This window comes from Phyllobates terribilis, unplaced genomic scaffold (assembly GCF_046119375.1).
Source record: "Phyllobates terribilis strain yellow unplaced genomic scaffold, ASM4611937v1 Scaffold_4__5_contigs__length_816908805, whole genome shotgun sequence".
Taxonomy (NCBI): Eukaryota; Metazoa; Chordata; class Amphibia; order Anura; family Dendrobatidae; genus Phyllobates; species Phyllobates terribilis.
In genome coordinates this window covers 691,692,225-691,715,345 of record NW_027362764.1, presented here as the reverse complement: position 1 = coordinate 691,715,345, position 23,121 = coordinate 691,692,225, and the positions used below count along the sequence as shown (strand labels likewise).

At 54.7% G+C, this 23,121-nt stretch overlaps 7 non-coding genes across 7 annotated transcripts; all 7 read right to left on the bottom strand.

Moving 5' to 3' along the window:
• Positions 1-2,653: 2,653 nt before the first annotated feature.
• LOC141266988 (5S ribosomal RNA) lies at positions 2,654-2,772 on the bottom strand. Its single transcript, XR_012321007.1, has one exon. It is a non-coding gene; the product is annotated as a 5S ribosomal RNA (ribosomal RNA).
• Positions 2,773-4,478: 1,706 nt separating this feature from the next.
• On the bottom strand, positions 4,479-4,597 carry LOC141268455 (5S ribosomal RNA). The gene has a single exon (XR_012321407.1). It is a non-coding gene; the product is annotated as a 5S ribosomal RNA (ribosomal RNA).
• Positions 4,598-6,303: 1,706 nt separating this feature from the next.
• On the bottom strand, positions 6,304-6,422 carry LOC141268338 (5S ribosomal RNA). Its single transcript, XR_012321393.1, has one exon. It is a non-coding gene; the product is annotated as a 5S ribosomal RNA (ribosomal RNA).
• Positions 6,423-8,128: 1,706 nt separating this feature from the next.
• Positions 8,129-8,247, bottom strand: LOC141270296 (5S ribosomal RNA). Its single transcript, XR_012321590.1, has one exon. It is a non-coding gene; the product is annotated as a 5S ribosomal RNA (ribosomal RNA).
• Positions 8,248-9,953: 1,706 nt separating this feature from the next.
• Positions 9,954-10,072, bottom strand: LOC141266330 (5S ribosomal RNA). Its single transcript, XR_012320371.1, has one exon. It is a non-coding gene; the product is annotated as a 5S ribosomal RNA (ribosomal RNA).
• Positions 10,073-11,778: 1,706 nt separating this feature from the next.
• On the bottom strand, positions 11,779-11,897 carry LOC141269078 (5S ribosomal RNA). Its single transcript, XR_012321471.1, has one exon. It is a non-coding gene; the product is annotated as a 5S ribosomal RNA (ribosomal RNA).
• A 1,706-nt stretch (positions 11,898-13,603) lies between these two features.
• LOC141266568 (5S ribosomal RNA) lies at positions 13,604-13,722 on the bottom strand. The gene has a single exon (XR_012320601.1). It is a non-coding gene; the product is annotated as a 5S ribosomal RNA (ribosomal RNA).
• Positions 13,723-23,121: the final 9,399 nt, after the last annotated feature.

The following is a 23,121-nucleotide window of genomic DNA, read 5'->3' as shown; positions in this document are numbered from 1 at the left end:
CCCTACCTTTTGGAAGATAAAGTTGTCAGCAAGAGAGGATAAGAATTTGCTTGACCTGTTAGTTTTACTTGAGAGAGATTCCCAACAAATGTCTGGATAGTTGAAATCTCCCATGACCACTACGTCATATTTTTTGGAGAACTTGGTCATTTGATACATAAAGAGTTCATCCATATCTTCAGCTTGCCCAGGTGGCCTGTAGTAAATGCCTACAATGGTGTCCTTTCCGTTGTTCTCTCCTTGTATTCTTACCCAAACAGTTTCCACAGAACTCCCAGTCTCTGAAGCTTCAATCTCTGTGCAGATATACGCTTTTCTAACATACAGTACAACACCTCCTCCTCGTTTATCAAGTCTGTTTCTTGCAAATAAGTTGTATCCTTTTAGCCTTTTATTCCAATCATGTGTATCGTCCCACCAAGTTTCAGTGATTCCAATGACATCATATTCCTTTTCCTGCATTAGTAGTTCCAATTCTCCTTGTTTGTTGCCCATGCTTTGTGCATTTGTATAAAAACATTTTAGTTTGTGATTGGTTTCTCTTCCTCCCATATTTTTATTATTTAGATTTTTTTGTCTTTGTTCTTCTTTTCCACTTCCAGTAGCAGAGATCTCAATAGTATTTGTCAGCTGTATGGCTTTTTCTGGCCTTTTGCTTCCCTTCCCACATTGTTCTAGTTTAAAGCTCTTCTGATGAGTGTAGCAAGGCGACTTCCAAATACATGTTTTCCAGTCTTCGTAAGGTGCACCCCATCTCTAGCAAGTAGTCCATCGTATAGGTAATTCATTCCGTGATCCAGAAATCCAAATCCTTGTTGACGGCACCATCGACGTAGCCAGTTGTTCACCTGTAGAATCTTATTCCACCTCATTGTTCCATGGCCATCCACTGGGAGGATGGATGAGAAGACCACCTGCGCTCCCAATTCTTTCACTTTCTTGCCTAAGTCTTCAAAGTCACTGCAGATGGTTTCCAGGTCCTTTCTTGCGGTGTCATTTGTCCCCACATGTATTAGCAGGAATGGGTAGTGATCTGTAGGTCTGAAGAGTCTTGATATCCTGTCAGACACATCTTTAATTTTTGCTCCTGGAAGACAGCACATTTCTCTTGACGTTATGTCTGGTCTGCAGATAGCGGCCTCTGTTCCTCTTAACAGGGAATCCCCCATGACCACCACTCTCCGTTTTTTCTTCACAACATTCTTCTTTCTCCATCCAGGAGGATTCTGAGGGCTTACAAGGTTATTCATTGCTGGCAAAGTCTTATCTTGCTGTATGGGAGCAACCCTTTTGACTGTCTGCAGCGCGCCGTACCTAGGAAGCGCACACTCACACACAGCGAGCATGCACAAGTTGCTCGCACGAGACCACATTCCCTATTTGCACCTGCAGCTTTTCCGCCACCATGCGTCAGACTTTCCTGCCTGTCTTATTATTATTTCAGGGCCTTAGCAGGAACCACCCCCTCAATTCCCTCCCGCTCCTTCCTAGCACTGAGGTTAGCTCCTGGGCAGCTGTCTGATTGGGTTAGTTACACAAGATTCTTTGAAGAAGAAGACGTTACTTCTGCTGGCCCTCGTTAGGCGGTCGCCCTCTAAAACCATCCCCTGGGCAGCTGCTGAAAGCCTGGCCCCTTCACAGCGCGAGATGCTTTTAACGCCATCATTTGCATACGGCCGGCTGCGGGGTCAATAAGCACTCCTAGCCGTGGCAAGGAGCTCGGTGTGAGGCCTGGTAGAGGCGGCGGGGTTGCGTCCTTATCTTAGAGGTCTTGGGGGGCTTGGGATGCTTGGGACTTCCAGCCTCTACTTTACGTAAGGTCGGTGTCCAGCAAGGCGCCACTCAATGCTAGCCGAGCTGGGCAAGATGGCAAAACGTCATCAAAATTGTCTACAATACCTGGTGTTCTCAGGAGGTGTCCCAACCAAGTATTTCCGAACCCATCTCTGCTTTGCTTCCGAGATCGGACGTATCCAAGGTGGTATGGCCAGTAGACGCTGCTTGGCCCATCGCCCGGCCAGCCTTCCTCAGGCTCGCGTGGGGACGAGAACTCTGGCCGTTCTGGGGCGGTCTCCGAAGGACCGATGCATAGGCTGTGCCGTCCCTATAGGTGTTGTTTGTTGAGCAATGAAACACCTGCCGCATCAGATGTGTTTAAAAATGGCTCGGCGCAGGGTCTCCTGCAGGCTAAACCGTTCATCGCGGGGATGTGACAGAAAGAGCAAGCTGGACCCGCAACTTGGGGTGGAGCGAAACGCCCAGGAGTGAATGAAGGAAGAGGGTGAGATGGTTGCGAGTGAATTTGAGCTGCTCTTCGGGGGGGTCGTGTGGCCTGCAAAGGTGTTTTGCTTGGGTTGTGCTGTAAACTGGCCTCCAGGTTACCGGTGGTTGCCTCCAGGTCAGCGGTGGTTGCCTCCAGTCATGCGGGAGTCGCTGGTCCTGGTGAAAAGAAGCCTAGTATTAAAAGTAAATAAGCAACAATGCTGGAGGTCCACGGTGATGAGAAGGATGCTGGTATTTTGCAAGGATTAAATAGCGCAAGAGAGAAAGCAAATGAAAAGAAGAAAGGAGCATGTGTGCGCTTGTGAAAAAAGGAATGGAATAAAGGCATAGAGGAGAGTGACCCCTGCTGGTGGAAGTAAGAAAAGGCAAAAGCCTACAGCACCTGGTATTCCTAGGCGGTCTCCCATCCAAGTACTAACCAGGCCCAACCCTGCTTAGCTTCCGAGATCAGACGAGATCGGGCGTGTTCAGGGTGGTGTGGCCGTAGGCAGAGACAGGCCTCTCACTTGCTGCTTTTCCACTTTGACGTCCGGTTGCCGGCTGCCCTTTCCAGTGCTTAGTAAGACAAGGTGCTTTTGTGCTTTCCTTTCTCTTCACTTTTTTGCTGGCTCCTTAAAAAGGTCTTGTAGACAGAACGCCCCGCTCAGAGCCGCTGAGCTCACTGATCGGCTGCCGCGCTGTCGACGGAACGTCAGCGTCGCGGCCAATGCCACAGGCCGGGAGCAGCGGCGAGACTCACCGGTAGACCTGGGTAGGGTGAGTAGAGCGCGGTTAGTTGCTTTCTAATAGCCTGCAGCCGGGGATTAACTTTTAATGAAAGGGAGCAACCCTTTTGACTGTCTGCAGCGCGCCGTACCTAGGAAGCGCACACTCACACACAGCGAGCATGCACAAGTTGCTCGCACGAGACCACATTCCCTATTTGCACCTGCAGCTTTTCCGCCACCATGCGTCAGACTCTCCTGCCTGTCTTATTATTATTTCAGGGCCTTAGCAGGAACCACCCCCTCAATTCCCTCCCGCTCCTTCCTAGCACTGAGGTTAGCTCCTGGGCAGCTGTCTGATTGGGTTAGTTACACAAGATTCTTTGAAGAAGAAGACGTTACTTCTGCTGGCCCTCGTTAGGCGGTCGCCCTCTAAAACCATCCCCTGGGCAGCTGCTGAAAGCCTGGCCCCTTCACAGCGCGAGATGCTTTTAACGCCATCATTTGCATACGGCCGGCTGCGGGGTCAATAAGCACTCCTAGCCGTGGCAAGGAGCTCGGTGTGAGGCCTGGTAGAGGCGGCGGGGTTGCGTCCTTATCTTAGAGGTCTTGGGGGGCTTGGGATGCTTGGGACTTCCAGCCTCTACTTTACGTAAGGTCGGTGTCCAGCAAGGCGCCACTCAATGCTAGCCGAGCTGGGCAAGATGGCAAAACGTCATCAAAATTGTCTACAATACCTGGTGTTCTCAGGAGGTGTCCCAACCAAGTATTTCCGAACCCATCTCTGCTTTGCTTCCGAGATCGGACGTATCCAAGGTGGTATGGCCAGTAGACGCTGCTTGGCCCATCGCCCGGCCAGCCTTCCTCAGGCTCGCGTGGGGACGAGAACTCTGGCCGTTCTGGGGCGGTCTCCGAAGGACCGATGCATAGGCTGTGCCGTCCCTATAGGTGTTGTTTGTTGAGCAATGAAACACCTGCCGCATCAGATGTGTTTAAAAATGGCTCGGCGCAGGGTCTCCTGCAGGCTAAACCGTTCATCGCGGGGATGTGACAGAAAGAGCAAGCTGGACCCGCAACTTGGGGTGGAGCGAAACGCCCAGGAGTGAATGAAGGAAGAGGGTGAGATGGTTGCGAGTGAATTTGAGCTGCTCTTCGGGGGGGTCGTGTGGCCTGCAAAGGTGTTTTGCTTGGGTTGTGCTGTAAACTGGCCTCCAGGTTACCGGTGGTTGCCTCCAGGTCAGCGGTGGTTGCCTCCAGTCATGCGGGAGTCGCTGGTCCTGGTGAAAAGAAGCCTAGTATTAAAAGTAAATAAGCAACAATGCTGGAGGTCCACGGTGATGAGAAGGATGCTGGTATTTTGCAAGGATTAAATAGCGCAAGAGAGAAAGCAAATGAAAAGAAGAAAGGAGCATGTGTGCGCTTGTGAAAAAAGGAATGGAAAAAAGGCATAGAGGAGAGTGACCCCTGCTGGTGGAAGTAAGAAAAGGCAAAAGCCTACAGCACCTGGTATTCCCAGGCGGTCTCCCATCCAAGTACTAACCAGGCCCAACCCTGCTTAGCTTCCGAGATCAGACGAGATCGGGCGTGTTCAGGGTGGTGTGGCCGTAGGCAGAGACAGGCCTCTCACTTGCTGCTTTTCCACTTTGACGTCCGGTTGCCGGCTGCCCTTTCCAGTGCTTAGTAAGACAAGGTGCTTTTGTGCTTTCCTTTCTCTTCACTTTTTTGCTGGCTCCTTAAAAAGGTCTTGTAGACAGAACGCCCCGCTCAGAGCCGCTGAGCTCACTGATCGGCTGCCGCGCTGTCGACGGAACGTCAGCGTCGCGGCCAATGCCACAGGCCGGGAGCAGCGGCGAGACTCACCGGTAGACCTGGGTAGGGTGAGTAGAGCGCGGTTAGTTGCTTTCTAATAGCCTGCAGCCGGGGATTAACTTTTAATGAAAGGGAGCAACCCTTTTGACTGTCTGCAGCGCGCCGTACCTAGGAAGCGCACACTCACACACAGCGAGCATGCACAAGTTGCTCGCACGAGACCACATTCCCTATTTGCACCTGCAGCTTTTCCGCCACCATGCGTCAGACTCTCCTGCCTGTCTTATTATTATTTCAGGGCCTTAGCAGGAACCACCCCCTCAATTCCCTCCCGCTCCTTCCTAGCACTGAGGTTAGCTCCTGGGCAGCTGTCTGATTGGGTTAGTTACACAAGATTCTTTGAAGAAGAAGACGTTACTTCTGCTGGCCCTCGTTAGGCGGTCGCCCTCTAAAACCATCCCCTGGGCAGCTGCTGAAAGCCTGGCCCCTTCACAGCGCGAGATGCTTTTAACGCCATCATTTGCATACGGCCGGCTGCGGGGTCAATAAGCACTCCTAGCCGTGGCAAGGAGCTCGGTGTGAGGCCTGGTAGAGGCGGCGGGGTTGCGTCCTTATCTTAGAGGTCTTGGGGGGCTTGGGATGCTTGGGACTTCCAGCCTCTACTTTACGTAAGGTCGGTGTCCAGCAAGGCGCCACTCAATGCTAGCCGAGCTGGGCAAGATGGCAAAACGTCATCAAAATTGTCTACAATACCTGGTGTTCTCAGGAGGTGTCCCAACCAAGTATTTCCGAACCCATCTCTGCTTTGCTTCCGAGATCGGACGTATCCAAGGTGGTATGGCCAGTAGACGCTGCTTGGCCCATCGCCCGGCCAGCCTTCCTCAGGCTCGCGTGGGGACGAGAACTCTGGCCGTTCTGGGGCGGTCTCCGAAGGACCGATGCATAGGCTGTGCCGTCCCTATAGGTGTTGTTTGTTGAGCAATGAAACACCTGCCGCATCAGATGTGTTTAAAAATGGCTCGGCGCAGGGTCTCCTGCAGGCTAAACCGTTCATCGCGGGGATGTGACAGAAAGAGCAAGCTGGACCCGCAACTTGGGGTGGAGCGAAACGCCCAGGAGTGAATGAAGGAAGAGGGTGAGATGGTTGCGAGTGAATTTGAGCTGCTCTTCGGGGGGGTCGTGTGGCCTGCAAAGGTGTTTTGCTTGGGTTGTGCTGTAAACTGGCCTCCAGGTTACCGGTGGTTGCCTCCAGGTCAGCGGTGGTTGCCTCCAGTCATGCGGGAGTCGCTGGTCCTGGTGAAAAGAAGCCTAGTATTAAAAGTAAATAAGCAACAATGCTGGAGGTCCACGGTGATGAGAAGGATGCTGGTATTTTGCAAGGATTAAATAGCGCAAGAGAGAAAGCAAATGAAAAGAAGAAAGGAGCATGTGTGCGCTTGTGAAAAAAGGAATGGAAAAAAGGCATAGAGGAGAGTGACCCCTGCTGGTGGAAGTAAGAAAAGGCAAAAGCCTACAGCACCTGGTATTCCCAGGCGGTCTCCCATCCAAGTACTAACCAGGCCCAACCCTGCTTAGCTTCCGAGATCAGACGAGATCGGGCGTGTTCAGGGTGGTGTGGCCGTAGGCAGAGACAGGCCTCTCACTTGCTGCTTTTCCACTTTGACGTCCGGTTGCCGGCTGCCCTTTCCAGTGCTTAGTAAGACAAGGTGCTTTTGTGCTTTCCTTTCTCTTCACTTTTTTGCTGGCTCCTTAAAAAGGTCTTGTAGACAGAACGCCCCGCTCAGAGCCGCTGAGCTCACTGATCGGCTGCCGCGCTGTCGACGGAACGTCAGCGTCGCGGCCAATGCCACAGGCCGGGAGCAGCGGCGAGACTCACCGGTAGACCTGGGTAGGGTGAGTAGAGCGCGGTTAGTTGCTTTCTAATAGCCTGCAGCCGGGGATTAACTTTTAATGAAAGGGAGCAACCCTTTTGACTGTCTGCAGCGCGCCGTACCTAGGAAGCGCACACTCACACACAGCGAGCATGCACAAGTTGCTCGCACGAGACCACATTCCCTATTTGCACCTGCAGCTTTTCCGCCACCATGCGTCAGACTTTCCTGCCTGTCTTATTATTATTTCAGGGCCTTAGCAGGAACCACCCCCTCAATTCCCTCCCGCTCCTTCCTAGCACTGAGGTTAGCTCCTGGGCAGCTGTCTGATTGGGTTAGTTACACAAGATTCTTTGAAGAAGAAGACGTTACTTCTGCTGGCCCTCGTTAGGCGGTCGCCCTCTAAAACCATCCCCTGGGCAGCTGCTGAAAGCCTGGCCCCTTCACAGCGCGAGATGCTTTTAACGCCATCATTTGCATACGGCCGGCTGCGGGGTCAATAAGCACTCCTAGCCGTGGCAAGGAGCTCGGTGTGAGGCCTGGTAGAGGCGGCGGGGTTGCGTCCTTATCTTAGAGGTCTTGGGGGGCTTGGGATGCTTGGGACTTCCAGCCTCTACTTTACGTAAGGTCGGTGTCCAGCAAGGCGCCACTCAATGCTAGCCGAGCTGGGCAAGATGGCAAAACGTCATCAAAATTGTCTACAATACCTGGTGTTCTCAGGAGGTGTCCCAACCAAGTATTTCCGAACCCATCTCTGCTTTGCTTCCGAGATCGGACGTATCCAAGGTGGTATGGCCAGTAGACGCTGCTTGGCCCATCGCCCGGCCAGCCTTCCTCAGGCTCGCGTGGGGACGAGAACTCTGGCCGTTCTGGGGCGGTCTCCGAAGGACCGATGCATAGGCTGTGCCGTCCCTATAGGTGTTGTTTGTTGAGCAATGAAACACCTGCCGCATCAGATGTGTTTAAAAATGGCTCGGCGCAGGGTCTCCTGCAGGCTAAACCGTTCATCGCGGGGATGTGACAGAAAGAGCAAGCTGGACCCGCAACTTGGGGTGGAGCGAAACGCCCAGGAGTGAATGAAGGAAGAGGGTGAGATGGTTGCGAGTGAATTTGAGCTGCTCTTCGGGGGGGTCGTGTGGCCTGCAAAGGTGTTTTGCTTGGGTTGTGCTGTAAACTGGCCTCCAGGTTACCGGTGGTTGCCTCCAGGTCAGCGGTGGTTGCCTCCAGTCATGCAGGAGTCGCTGGTCCTGGTGAAAAGAAGCCTAGTATTAAAAGTAAATAAGCAACAATGCTGGAGGCCCACGGTGATGAGAAGGATGCTGGTATTTTGCAAGGATTAAATAGCGCAAGAGAGAAAGCAAATGAAAAGAAGAAAGGAGCATGTGTGCGCTTGTGAAAAAAGGAATGGAAAAAAGGCATAGAGGAGAGTGACCCCTGCTGGTGGAAGTAAGAAAAGGCAAAAGCCTACAGCACCTGGTATTCCCAGGCGGTCTCCCATCCAAGTACTAACCAGGCCCAACCCTGCTTAGCTTCCAAGATCAGACAAGATCGGGCGTGTTCAGGGTGGTGTGGCCGTAGGCAGAGACAGGCCTCTCACTTGCTGCTTTTCCACTTTGACGTCCGGTTGCCGGCTGCCCTTTCCAGTGCTGAGTAAGACAAGGTGCTTTTGTGCTTTCCTTTCTCTTCACTTTTTTGCTGGCTCCTTAAAAAGGTCTTGTAGACAGAACGCCCCGCTCAGAGCCGCTGAGCTCACTGATCGGCTGCCGCGCTGTCGACGGAACGTCAGCGTCGCGGCCAATGCTACAGGCCGGGAGCAGCGGCGAGACTCACCGGTAGACCTGGGTAGGGTGAGTAGAGCGCGGTTAGTTGCTTTCTAATAGCCTGCAGCCGGGGATTAACTTTTAATGAAAGGGAGCAACCCTTTTGACTGTCTGCAGCGCGCCGTACCTAGGAAGCGCACACTCACACACAGCGAGCATGCACAAGTTGCTCGCACGAGACCACATTCCCTATTTGCACCTGCAGCTTTTCCGCCACCATGCGTCAGACTCTCCTGCCTGTCTTATTATTATTTCAGGGCCTTAGCAGGAACCACCCCCTCAATTCCCTCCCGCTCCTTCCTAGCACTGAGGTTAGCTCCTGGGCAGCTGTCTGATTGGGTTAGTTACACAAGATTCTTTGAAGAAGAAGACGTTACTTCTGCTGGCCCTCGTTAGGCGGTCGCCCTCTAAAACCATCCCCTGGGCAGCTGCTGAAAGCCTGGCCCCTTCACAGCGCGAGATGCTTTTAACGCCATCATTTGCATACGGCCGGCTGCGGGGTCAATAAGCACTCCTAGCCGTGGCAAGGAGCTCGGTGTGAGGCCTGGTAGAGGCGGCGGGGTTGCGTCCTTATCTTAGAGGTCTTGGGGGGCTTGGGATGCTTGGGACTTCCAGCCTCTACTTTACGTAAGGTCGGTGTCCAGCAAGGCGCCACTCAATGCTAGCCGAGCTGGGCAAGATGGCAAAACGTCATCAAAATTGTCTACAATACCTGGTGTTCTCAGGAGGTGTCCCAACCAAGTATTTCCGAACCCATCTCTGCTTTGCTTCCGAGATCGGACGTATCCAAGGTGGTATGGCCAGTAGACGCTGCTTGGCCCATCGCCCGGCCAGCCTTCCTCAGGCTCGCGTGGGGACGAGAACTCTGGCCGTTCTGGGGCGGTCTCCGAAGGACCGATGCATAGGCTGTGCCGTCCCTATAGGTGTTGTTTGTTGAGCAATGAAACACCTGCCGCATCAGATGTGTTTAAAAATGGCTCGGCGCAGGGTCTCCTGCAGGCTAAACCGTTCATCGCGGGGATGTGACAGAAAGAGCAAGCTGGACCCGCAACTTGGGGTGGAGCGAAACGCCCAGGAGTGAATGAAGGAAGAGGGTGAGATGGTTGCGAGTGAATTTGAGCTGCTCTTCGGGGGGGTCGTGTGGCCTGCAAAGGTGTTTTGCTTGGGTTGTGCTGTAAACTGGCCTCCAGGTTACCGGTGGTTGCCTCCAGGTCAGCGGTGGTTGCCTCCAGTCATGCGGGAGTCGCTGGTCCTGGTGAAAAGAAGCCTAGTATTAAAAGTAAATAAGCAACAATGCTGGAGGCCCACGGTGATGAGAAGGATGCTGGTATTTTGCAAGGATTAAATAGCGCAAGAGAGAAAGCAAATGAAAAGAAGAAAGGAGCATGTGTGCGCTTGTGAAAAAAGGAATGGAAAAAAGGCATAGAGGAGAGTGACCCCTGCAGGTGGAAGTAAGAAAAAGCAAAAGCCTACAGCACCTGGTTTTCCCAGGCAGTATCCCATCCAAGTACTAACCAGGCCCGACCCTGCTTAGCTTCCAAGATCAGACGAGATCGGGCGTGTTCAGGGTGGTGTGGCCGTAGGCAGAGACAGGCCTCTCACTTGCTGCTTTTCCACTTTGACGTCCGTTTGCCGGCTGCCCTTTCCAGTGCTTAGTAAGACAAGGTGCTTTTGTGCTTTCTTTTCTCTTCACTTTTTTGCTGGCTCCTTAAAAAGGTCTTGTAGACAGAACGCCCCGCTCAGAGCCGCTGAGCTCACTGATCGGCTGCCGCGCTGTCGACGGAACGTCAGCGTCGCGGCCAATGCCACAGGCCGGGAGCAGCGGCGAGACTCACCGGTAGACCTGGGTAGGGTGAGTAGAGCGCGGTTAGTTGCTTTCTAATAGCCTGCAGCCGGGGATTAACTTTTAATGAAAGGGAGCAACCCTTTTGACTGTCTGCAGCGCGCCGTACCTAGGAAGCGCACACTCACACACGGCGAGCATGCACAAGTTGCTCGCACGAGACCAAATACCCTATTTGCACCTGCAGCTTTTCCGCCACCATGCGTCAGACTCTCCTGCCTGTCTTATTATTATTTCAGGGCCTTAGCAGGAACCACCCCCTCAATTCCCTCCCGCTCCTTCCTAGCACTGAGGTTAGCTCCTGGGCAGCTGTCTGATTGGGTTAGTTACACAAGCTTCTTTGAAGAAGAAGACGTTACTTCTGCTGGCCCTCGTTAGGCGGTCGCCCTCTAAAACCATCCCCTGGGCAGCTGCTGAAAGCCTGGCCCCTTCACAGCGCGAGATGCTTTTAACGCCATCATTTGCATACGGCCGGCTGCGGGGTCAATAAGCACTCCTAGCCGTGGCAAGGAGCTCGGTGTGAGGCCTGGTAGAGGCGGCGGGGTTGCGTCCTTATCTTAGAGGTCTTGGGGGGCTTGGGATGCTTGGGACTTCCAGCCTCTACTTTACGTAAGGTCGGTGTCCAGCAAGGCGCCACTCAATGCTAGCCGAGCTGGGCAAGATGGCAAAACGTCATCAAAATTGTCTACAATACCTGGTGTTCTCAGGAGGTGTCCAAACCAAGTATTTCCGAACCCATCTCTGCTTTGCTTCCGAGATCGGACGTATCCAAGGTGGTATGGCCAGTAGACGCTGCTTGGCCCATCGCCCGGCCAGCCTTCCTCAGGCTCGCGTGGGGACGAGAACTCTGGCCGTTCTGGGGCGGTCTCCGAAGGACCGATGCATAGGCTGTGCCGTCCCTATAGGTGTTGTTTGTTGAGCAATTAAACACCTGCTGCATCAGATGTGTTTAAAAATGGCTCGGCGCAGGGTCTCCTGCAGGCTAAACCGTTCATCGCGGGGATGTGACAGAAAGAGCAAGCTGGACCCGCAACTTGGGGTGGAGCGAAACGCCCAGGAGTGAATGAAGGAAGAGGGTGAGATGGTTGCGAGTGAATTTGAGCTGCTCTTCGGGGGGGTCGTGTGGCCTGCAAAGGTGTTTTGCTTGGGTTGTGCTGTAAACTGGCCTCCAGGTTACCGGTGGTTGCCTCCAGGTCAGCGGTGGTTGCCTCCAGTCATGCAGGAGTCGCTGGTCCTGGTGAAAAGAAGCCTAGTATTAAAAGTAAATAAGCAACAATGCTGGAGGCCCACGGTGATGAGAAGGATGCTGGTATTTTGCAAGGATTAAATAGCGCAAGAGAGAAAGCAAATGAAAAGAAGAAAGGAGCATGTGTGCGCTTGTGAAAAAAGGAATGGAAAAAAGGCATAGAGGAGAGTGACCCCTGCTGGTGGAAGTAAGAAAAGGCAAAAGCCTACAGCACCTGGTATTCCCAGGCGGTCTCCCATCCAAGTACTAACCAGGCCCAACCCTGCTTAGCTTCCAAGATCAGAGGAGATCGGGCGTGTTCAGGGTGGTGTGGCCGTAGGCAGAGACAGGCCTCTCACTTGCTGCTTTTCCACTTTGACGTCCGGTTGCCGGCTGCCCTTTCCAGTGCTGAGTAAGACAAGGTGCTTTTGTGCTTTCCTTTCTCTTCACTTTTTTGCTGGCTCCTTAAAAAGGTCTTGTAGACAGAACGCCCCGCTCAGAGCCGCTGAGCTCACTGATCGGCTGCCGCGCTGTCGACGGAACGTCAGCGTCGCGGCCAATGCCACAGGCCGGGAGCAGCGGCGAGACTCACCGGTAGACCTGGGTAGGGTGAGTAGAGCGCGGTTAGTTGCTTTCTAATAGCCTGCAGCCGGGGATTAACTTTTAATGAAAGGGAGCAACCCTTTTGACTGTCTGCAGCGCGCCGTACCTAGGAAGCGCACACTCACACACAGCGAGCATGCACAAGTTGCTCGCACGAGACCACATTCCCTATTTGCACCTGCAGCTTTTCCGCCACCATGCGTCAGACTCTCCTGCCTGTCTTATTATTATTTCAGGGCCTTAGCAGGAACCACCCCCTCAATTCCCTCCCGCTCCTTCCTAGCACTGAGGTTAGCTCCTGGGCAGCTGTCTGATTGGGTTAGTTACACAAGATTCTTTGAAGAAGAAGACGTTACTTCTGCTGGCCCTCGTTAGGCGGTCGCCCTCTAAAACCATCCCCTGGGCAGCTGCTGAAAGCCTGGCCCCTTCACAGCGCGAGATGCTTTTAACGCCATCATTTGCATACGGCCGGCTGCGGGGTCAATAAGCACTCCTAGCCGTGGCAAGGAGCTCGGTGTGAGGCCTGGTAGAGGCGGCGGGGTTGCGTCCTTATCTTAGAGGTCTTGGGGGGCTTGGGATGCTTGGGACTTCCAGCCTCTACTTTACGTAAGGTCGGTGTCCAGCAAGGCGCCACTCAATGCTAGCCGAGCTGGGCAAGATGGCAAAACGTCATCAAAATTGTCTACAATACCTGGTGTTCTCAGGAGGTGTCCCAACCAAGTATTTCCGAACCCATCTCTGCTTTGCTTCCGAGATCGGACGTATCCAAGGTGGTATGGCCAGTAGACGCTGCTTGGCCCATCGCCCGGCCAGCCTTCCTCAGGCTCGCGTGGGGACGAGAACTCTGGCCGTTCTGGGGCGGTCTCCGAAGGACCGATGCATAGGCTGTGCCGTCCCTATAGGTGTTGTTTGTTGAGCAATGAAACACCTGCCGCATCAGATGTGTTTAAAAATGGCTCGGCGCAGGGTCTCCTGCAGGCTAAACCGTTCATCGCGGGGATGTGACAGAAAGAGCAAGCTGGACCCGCAACTTGGGGTGGAGCGAAACGCCCAGGAGTGAATGAAGGAAGAGGGTGAGATGGTTGCGAGTGAATTTGAGCTGCTCTTCGGGGGGGTCGTGTGGCCTGCAAAGGTGTTTTGCTTGGGTTGTGCTGTAAACTGGCCTCCAGGTTACCGGTGGTTGCCTCCAGGTCAGCGGTGGTTGCCTCCAGTCATGCGGGAGTCGCTGGTCCTGGTGAAAAGAAGCCTAGTATTAAAAGTAAATAAGCAACAATGCTGGAGGCCCACGGTGATGAGAAGGATGCTGGTATTTTGCAAGGATTAAATAGCGCAAGAGAGAAAGCAAATGAAAAGAAGAAAGGAGCATGTGTGCGCTTGTGAAAAAAGGAATGGAAAAAAGGCATAGAGGAGAGTGACCCCTGCTGGTGGAAGTAAGAAAAAGCAAAAGCTTACAGCACCTGGTATTCCCAGGCAGTATCCCATCCAAGTACTAACCAGGCCCAACCCTGCTTAGCTTCCAAGATCAGACGAGATCGGGCGTGTTCAGGGTGGTGTGGCCGTAGGCAGAGACAGGCCTCTCACTTGCTGCTTTTCCACTTTGACGTCCGGTTGCCGGCTGCCCTTTCCAGTGCTTAGTAAGACAAGGTGCTTTTGTGCTTTCTTTTCTCTTCACTTTTTTGCTGGCTCCTTAAAAAGGTCTTGTAGACAGAACGCCCCGCTCAGAGCCGCTGAGCTCACTGATCGGCTGCCGCGCTGTCGACGGAACGTCAGCGTCGCGGCCAATGCCACAGGCCGGGAGCAGCGGCGAGACTCACCGGTAGACCTGGGTAGGGTGAGTAGAGCGCGGTTAGTTGCTTTCTAATAGCCTGCAGCCGGGGATTAACTTTTAATGAAAGGGAGCAACCCTTTTGACTGTCTGCAGCGCGCCGTACCTAGGAAGCGCACACTCACACACGGCGAGCATGCACAAGTTGCTCGCACGAGACCACATTCCCTATTTGCACCTGCAGCTTTTCCGCCACCATGCGTCAGACTCTCCTGCCTGTCTTATTATTATTTCAGGGCCTTAGCAGGAACCACCCCCTCAATTCCCTCCCGCTCCTTCCTAGCACTGAGGTTAGCTCCTGGGCAGCTGTCTGATTGGGTTAGTTACACAAGATTCTTTGAAGAAGAAGACGTTACTTCTGCTGGCCCTCGTTAGGCGGTCGCCCTCTGTGATGAACCTGTAGCCGCCATCTTGGTAATGATAAATCATATCCAGGGATGGCCACACTTCAGCAGCCCCCACCCTTGGGACCTTCTGTTAAAACGTCAACTAGATAGTTTCCCCCCATCCAGGCTCCTGTAAGATAAGAAGCCTACTTAACACTTGAATGCTAGGAGCTTCAAAGACTTCGAGAGGAAACACAGCCAGCAGGGGGGGGTGCTTCGTCTATCTGTACCTGACCATTTGTCCCATAGGACTAGTTTCTTTGTCTGTCACAAGCATGGAGGCATAAGATATAGAAACATGAATAGTACACGCATGTTGCGTGGGATGGGCCAATAAAAAAATATCACGGCGTCCCGGAGCCATTGCGCACACAAGCCTCCGCGGTAGACGTTTGTACGTGCTCTGGAAGCCAAGATATAGCGCTGAGCCATTCCTGAGGACCGTATGGTATCATAATTGATATCAAAAGGTCGGTTACGGCGGCCCGAATCCGTGGGAACCCCTGGGGGTATCATGAGACCATCCCAGAAGAAGTTATTGGGTTCCATAGAATTTGGGCTTCTGATCGAAGTTAGACCTGAGGGTGGAGACTGAGCCAGCTGACCTCACCAGCAGTGGGCGGGACGGGGCAGGTAAGATAGCAGGACAGACAAGAGATAAGTCAGTCTTGACCCAAGAGTGGTGTGCTGAACATCTGAGCACCAGCTGAGGCCACCAAGGGGAGGAGCAGTTTGACCATGCGGTGGTAGGCCTCAGCCTGTAACAAAGAACCGTGCCTGCGACCGCAGAATCCTCTCCCTGCGTCACAAGAAAATCAAGAAACCGGTAACTGATATGCTGTGGTGATTCTGTGTGTTGTATTCCATTGTTGTATAGTTTAGCCTGACCTTATACCTGTGTATATTTAGTTGTATATCGTGTATCTAGTGTATTATTATAATCAATTACCTCAAGTAATTGTGGGCCTGCCTTTTATTCTGCATAACGAACGCACGTCCGTGTGAGCTCGGCTCAAGCCAAAACGCTACCCAGGGTTGGTTCCTGACCCGATATAGGCCCATTCACGGACTGGGCGTATATCTAAAATAGGGACTGGTGGCAGCATACCAACTGGGGATTGGGGAAGGCTGGTAGTGACGGTCGGAGGTTCAGATATATATATTCCTGGCGCGGCCAAGGAAGATATATATACCGCCCTCACTACAGAGGGCCCCGATACCCAGTAGGTTACAGGACAGTCTCCCTGGCGACCGCTTATCCTAGGTGCAGTTCCTTGACTGACCTGAGGCTAAGAGGGCGCTAGCGAGTTGTGCTGTGTAGTGACGTTACGGTTTAGTGACGTTGAAGGGATAACACACTACCGTGTTCCCTGCGCTGGTTGCAGCTTCCTGGCACTACTTTCTCTAGGTGCAGTACCTTGACTGACCTGAGAGGTAAGGGGGCGCCAGAGAGCTGCACCCACCGGCCGGCTTTCATCACATTGGTGGCAGAGCGGTGGGATTGCAGAATAATAGTGTTGTGGGACCCCTACTCCCAGGCACTAAAGACTGCCAGTGGTAACTTCCACTGCTGGAGTCTTAAGGTCAGCCCAACGTTAGACGGTCAGGCTAAAAGTATAACAAGGTGTGTGCAAACTCAGGGTTGCAGCGGTGTCGGTTACCAAGATGGCAGACGGCACCAGGAGCAAGACCCTGCAGGAGGCTAATGCTACGGTCCGTGTGGCAGGAGGGGAGGACATTGTTACTCATGGCGAGGAGGAGTCCAGCCCGGGCACCTCAGGGAGCCAGTCCCCAGTATACGGTCCCGCAGTGGGCTGCCCACCACCTACCCAGCCCAGCCTGTCCAGATCACAAGCCCTTTTACAAGCGGCTATGGCAAGTCTCCAGTCTCATGGCGATGCCGTCTACAAAACCCTCCTGGCAGCATCAGAGAAGGCAGCGGAGGAGGAGCGTGCAGAGCGGGCTGCGGAGCGGGCTGCGGAGCGGGCTGCGGAGCGTGAAGCTGCAGAGCGCCGGGAGGTTGCGGAGCGTGCAGAGCGAGCTGCGGAGCGCCAGCACCAACTGGACCTGGCCCAGCGGGGGCTTCCGCTAGAGCAACCAACCCATCAGGAGACCAAGTCGTCCAAAGTCCGAGCTGAGGACTTCCCTCTACTGGAGAAGGATGGGGACCTGGACTCCTTTCTGGTGGCATTTGAACGGACCTGTCTTCAGCACCATCTGGCCCGGGATCAGTGGGCCAGATACCTGACCCCCCGTTTGAGGGGTAAGTCCCTGGATGCCTTGGGGGACTTACCTGCCGGGGAGGTACAGAACTACGACTGCATCAAGCGGGCCCTGATCCGGCAGTACAACCTCACTCCCGAGTCGTACCGCCAGAAGTTCCGGAGCCTGCTGCGTGGCCCCAAGGACACCTGGACCGATCATATGCGGGCGCTGTTGAGAGCCGCAGAGCACTGGACCTCGGGTCTAGCGCTTACTACCCGCCAGGAGGTCCAGGAACAGTTCGTCACGGAGCAGTTCTTGTGGAACTGCCCAGAGGACCTCCGACAGTTCCTCCGTGACCGAAAACCAACAGGGGCTTCTGCTACAGCCGCCCTGGCAGACGAGTATGCCAATAACAGGGCGCCTGAGCTGAAGAAGTCTGCCAGCAGCACCTGGAGAGGGGGTAAGCCCAGTCATGCCCCTGTTTCCCCGGCCCCTAGAACACAAGGGGTGTATCCCCCTGTTGCCCTCTCCAGGCAAGGACCAGACGTAAGACGTTGTCATCTATGCAACAAACCAGGACACTTTAGGGCTGAGTGTCCCCAGCGCCAAAAGACCCCATCCCAGTCCCAGAGAGCGCCCAATGTTTTGTGTGTGGGAGGGGGTGGTGGTAGGTCCCTGGACAACATCCAACCCGTCACCATAGGCCGTTCTGCGGTCATGGGACTGCGGGACACGGGCGCTGAACGAACACTGGTACGGCCTGAGGTGGTGTCCCCCCAGGACTTGGTACCAGGAAAGACTCTTTCCGTCTCCGGGGTTGGAGGCGTGGAGCCGGCACTTCCCGTTGCCATGGTGTATTTGGACTGGGGTGCCGGAAGGGGGATGCGGGAGGTGGGAGTAACGCCAAATATTCCCGCAAATGTTTTATTAGGGACCGACTTGGGGCGTCTAGTATCGCAGTATGTACCCTCTGAACCCCCAAGTTCGGCCCCCCAAGAGTGTATTGATTTGTCTGCTGCTAATGCCAACCATGTTGTATGTAGTGTGTGTCCTGCTGAGGAGGAGGGAGTGAAACCTGAGGGTAACACCTGCACAGACACAACACAAACAGGGTTAGTGAAAGCAGGTGGGGAGTGTGGGGATGCCCGCAGAGGTGCTCAGCCGGCGTGCCGTGACCTCTTGTCCTCCGGTGAGGGAGGGGGCGGGCAGGATTCTGTAGAGGGAAGCTCAGGGATGGAGAGGGGGGCAGCTACCGGCAGTGTAGGGCTCCCAGGGGTATCCAGGCTGCTGAGTATAGGCCCACTGCAGGGGGAGGAACAGGCCATGGGGGGTGGGGGTGTCCCAAGAGAGGAGCCGCCAGGTAAGACCCCAGGGCAGGAGTTCCCCACATCCGAGATGTCCAAAGGCCTAGGAAGCCTGCCTGATCGGGCGGCTTGGTCAGAAACAGAGGGGAAGCGGGCACTACCCACGGTCACAGCGGTCATAGCCGCTGTCACCAGGAGTGGGAGCGCCGGAGCCCAAGGAGCCTTGCAGAGGTCCGACGGCTTCCCCACTTCTGACCAAGTGTCTGCCGGGTCAGACAGCGGCCAGGTGACATGCCCGGAGGGGCTGACAGAGGATGTGGCAGTTTCGTCGATTCTGGCCACATCAAGTCAGGAATTTCAGGCTGCGTTGGAAGCAGACGACAGCCTGAAAGCTCTCAAGGAACAGGCGGCACAGCCTCCCATGGAGTCAGACTGCGAGCGTGTGGTCTGGGACCAGGGACGGCTGTACCGGGTAACGGTCCAGCAGGGTTCACCGGAGGCGTGGCCCAGGGACCGACAGTTAGTGGTACCCTATCCGTTCAGGGCGGAATTGTTGCGGATCGCACACGAGATTCCGATGGCCGGACACCTAGGGATCGCTAAAACCAAGGCCAGGATAGCTCAGCATTTCTACTGGCCTGGGATGGGAGCCGCGGTGGGTGCCTACTGCCGTTCGTGTGACACCTGTCAGAGGGTGGGGAAGGCGGGGCCGCGCCCCAAAGCCCCACTGGTAACTCTGCCAATCATCGAAGAGCCTTTCTCGAGGGTCGCTGTGGATCTTATTGGACCTCTGTCCACTCCCAGCCACTCCGGGAAATGCTTCATACTCACGGTAGTGGACTATGCCACCCGGTACCCGGAAGCGGTAGCTTTGTCGTCCATTCGGGCCGACAAGGTGGCTACCGCCTTACTGGAGATCTTCTCCAGAGTGGGTTTCCCCCAAGAAATGCTCACCGACCGAGGGACCCAGTTCATGTCGCGGCTGATGGAGTCCCTCTGTAAGCAAATGCAGGTGCAACATCTGGTGGCCAGCCCGTATCACCCACAGACTAATGGCCTGTGTGAGCGGTTCAATGGCACCTTAAAGCAGATGCTTAAGATGTTGGTCGACTCCCACGGGAGAGACTGGGAGCGTTACCTCCCACACCTCCTATTTGCTTACCGGGAGGTTCCGCAGGCCTCAACGGGGTTCTCCCCCTTTGAGCTCCTGTACGGGCGACGGGTACGGGGCCCCCTGGCTCTGGTGAAGGAAGCATGGGAAGGGGATTTGGCCACCCCCGAGGTGTCGGTCATCGAGTATGTCGTGCGCCACCGGGACAGGATGATGGCCTTGGCAAAGCTGGTGCAGGACAATATGGCCCAGGCCCAGGCCGACCAGAAGCGGTGGTACGACCAGAATGCTTGTGAGAGGACCTACCAGGTGGGTCAAAAGGTGTGGGTACTGGTCCCCGTACCACAGAACAAGCTTCAGGCAGCCTGGGAAGGCCCCTACTTCGTGCACCAGAAACTCAATGCCGTCACCTATCTGGTCACCCTGGATCACGCCCGTGGAAGGAGGAAGGCCTTCCACGTGAACATGATGAAGGCTCATCATGAGCGGGAAGCGACTGCCCACCCAGTGTGCAACCTTCCCGAGGAAGGAGAGGTAGAAACCCTCCTGGATCTGCTCACCCAAGCCAAGGCGGGTGGGTCCATCGAGGATGTGGGGGTTGGCCACCAGCTCACGGAGGACCAACGGTCCCAGCTGGGGACCACCCTGCACCCCTTCCGGGGGCTGTTCAGCAGCCTGCCCGGAAGGACTGAGATGGCTGTCCACGACGTGGACACTGGCGATCACCCGCCGATCCGGCGTTCAGCATATCGGGTCTCTTTCGAGGTGCAGGGAAACATGCGCCAAGAGATAGACGAGATGCTGAAGCTGGGGGTGATCCAGGCATCCAGCAGCGCGTGGGCCTCGCCTGTAGTCCTCGTACCAAAGAAGGACCGAACTACACGGTTCTGCGTGGACTACCGGGGGCTCAACGCTGTAACGGCCACCGATGCGTTCCCCATACCACGCATCGATGACCTGCTCGATCGGATGGCCGGGGCTAAGTACCTGACCATCATGGATCTGAGCCGGGGGTACTGGCAGATTCCTCTGACCCCCGCGGCAAGGGAACGCTCTGCCTTTATCACCCCTTTTGGACTGTACGAGTCCACAGTGATGCCATTCGGCATGAAGAATGCCCCTGCCACTTTTCAGCGGATGGTCAATACGCTGCTTGAGGGACTTGAAGGGTACGCGGCTGCGTACTTGGACGATATTGCAGTCTTCAGTCCCACTTGGGAGGATCACCTAGAGCACCTGCGGCAGGTGCTCGGTCGGATCCACCGGGCAGGCTTGACCATCAAGCCGGAAAAGTGCCAGCTGGGCATGAGTGAGGTCCTCTACCTGGGTCACCGGGTAGGCGGGGGGGTTCTGAAGCCAGAACCGGGGAAAGTGGATGCCATCGCATCCTGGCCCACTCCTAGGACCAAAAAGCAGGTGATGTCCTTCTTGGGGACCGCCGGGTACTATAGGAGGTTCGTCCCACACTATAGCACCCTGGCCAAGCCCCTGACGGACCTCACCAAGAAGAAGCTGCCCGTCGCAGTCGACTGGACAGTCGCCTGCGAGACAGCTTTCGGGGCACTCAAGGCCGCCCTAAGTAGCTCCCCTGTACTGCAAGCTGCCGACTTCGACCGGCCGTTTGTGGTACAGACCGACGCCAGTGACTTTGGCCTCGGTGCTGTGCTAAGTCAGGTCAACACGACAGGCCAGGAACATCCTGTCTTGTACCTGAGCAGGAAGCTACTGCCCCGGGAGGTGGCTTACTCCACGGTGGAAAAAGAATGCCTGGCAATTGTATGGGCCCTGCAGCGTCTGCAGCCCTACTTGTACGGGAGCCATTTCACCGTGGAGACGGACCACAACCCCCTCAGCTGGTTACACACGGTCTCTGGGTCGAATGGCAGGTTGCTACGCTGGAGCCTCGCTCTCCAGCAGTACCACTTCTCCATTCGCCACAGAAGAGGCCGTGACCACGGTAACGCTGACGGGTTATCCCGGCAAGGGGAGGGTGCAGAAGGACGCACGGGGGAACACAGGAATGTGCTACCCCCTCGCGCCCTCGTATAGGGGGAGGTGTGATGAACCTGTAGCCGCCATCTTGGTAATGATAAATCATATCCAGGGATGGCCACACTTCAGCAGCCCCCACCCTTGGGACCTTCTGTTAAAACGTCAACTAGATAGTTTCCCCCCATCCAGGCTCCTGTAAGATAAGAAGCCTACTTAACACTTGAATGCTAGGAGCTTCAAAGACTTCGAGAGGAAACACAGCCAGCAGGGGGGGGTGCTTCGTCTATCTGTACCTGACCATTTGTCCCATAGGACTAGTTTCTTTGTCTGTCACAAGCATGGAGGCATAAGATATAGAAACATGAATAGTACACGCATGTTGCGTGGGATGGGCCAATAAAAAAATATCACGGCGTCCCGGAGCCATTGCGCACACAAGCCTCCGCGGTAGACGTTTGTACGTGCTCTGGAAGCCAAGATATAGCGCTGAGCCATTCCTGAGGACCGTATGGTATCATAATTGATATCAAAAGGTCGGTTACGGCGGCCCGAATCCGTGGGAACCCCTGGGGGTATCATGAGACCATCCCAGAAGAAGTTATTGGGTTCCATAGAATTTGGGCTTCTGATCGAAGTTAGACCTGAGGGTGGAGACTGAGCCAGCTGACCTCACCAGCAGTGGGCGGGACGGGGCAGGTAAGATAGCAGGACAGACAAGAGATAAGTCAGTCTTGACCCAAGAGTGGTGTGCTGAACATCTGAGCACCAGCTGAGGCCACCAAGGGGAGGAGCAGTTTGACCATGCGGTGGTAGGCCTCAGCCTGTAACAAAGAACCGTGCCTGCGACCGCAGAATCCTCTCCCTGCGTCACAAGAAAATCAAGAAACCGGTAACTGATATGCTGTGGTGATTCTGTGTGTTGTATTCCATTGTTGTATAGTTTAGCCTGACCTTATACCTGTGTATATTTAGTTGTATATCGTGTATCTAGTGTATTATTATAATCAATTACCTCAAGTAATTGTGGGCCTGCCTTTTATTCTGCATAACGAACGCACGTCCGTGTGAGCTCGGCTCAAGCCAAAACGCTACCCAGGGTTGGTTCCTGACCCGATATAGGCCCATTCACGGACTGGGCGTATATCTAAAATAGGGACTGGTGGCAGCATACCAACTGGGGATTGGGGAAGGCTGGTAGTGACGGTCGGAGGTTCAGATATATATATTCCTGGCGCGGCCAAGGAAGATATATATACCGCCCTCACTACAGAGGGCCCCGATACCCAGTAGGTTACAGGACAGTCTCCCTGGCGACCGCTTATCCTAGGTGCAGTTCCTTGACTGACCTGAGGCTAAGAGGGCGCTAGCGAGTTGTGCTGTGTAGTGACGTTACGGTTTAGTGACGTTGAAGGGATAACACACTACCGTGTTCCCTGCGCTGGTTGCAGCTTCCTGGCACTACTTTCTCTAGGTGCAGTACCTTGACTGACCTGAGAGGTAAGGGGGCGCCAGAGAGCTGCACCCACCGGCCGGCTTTCATCACACCCTCTAAAACCATCCCCTGGGCAGCTGCTGAAAGCCTGGCCCCTTCACAGCGCGAGATGCTTTTAACGCCATCATTTGCATACGGCCGGCTGCGGGGTCAATAAGCACTCCTAGCCGTGGCAAGGAGCTCGGTGTGAGGCCTGGTAGAGGCGGCGGGGTTGCGTCCTTATCTTAGAGGTCTTGGGGGGCTTGGGATGCTTGGGACTTCCAGCCTCTACTTTACGTAAGGTCGGTGTCCAGCAAGGCGCCACTCAATGCTAGCCGAGCTGGGCAAGATGGCAAAACGTCATCAAAATTGTCTACAATACCTGGTGTTCTCAGGAGGTGTCCCAACCAAGTATTTCCGAACCCATCTCTGCTTTGCTTCCGAGATCGGACGTATCCAAGGTGGTATGGCCAGTAGACGCTGCTTGGCCCATCGCCCGGCCAGCCTTCCTCAGGCTCGCGTGGGGACGAGAACTCTGGCCGTTCTGGGGCGGTCTCCGAAGGACCGATGCATAGGCTGTGCCGTCCCTATAGGTGTTGTTTGTTGAGCAATGAAACACCTGCCGCATCAGATGTGTTTAAAAATGGCTCGGCGCAGGGTCTCCTGCAG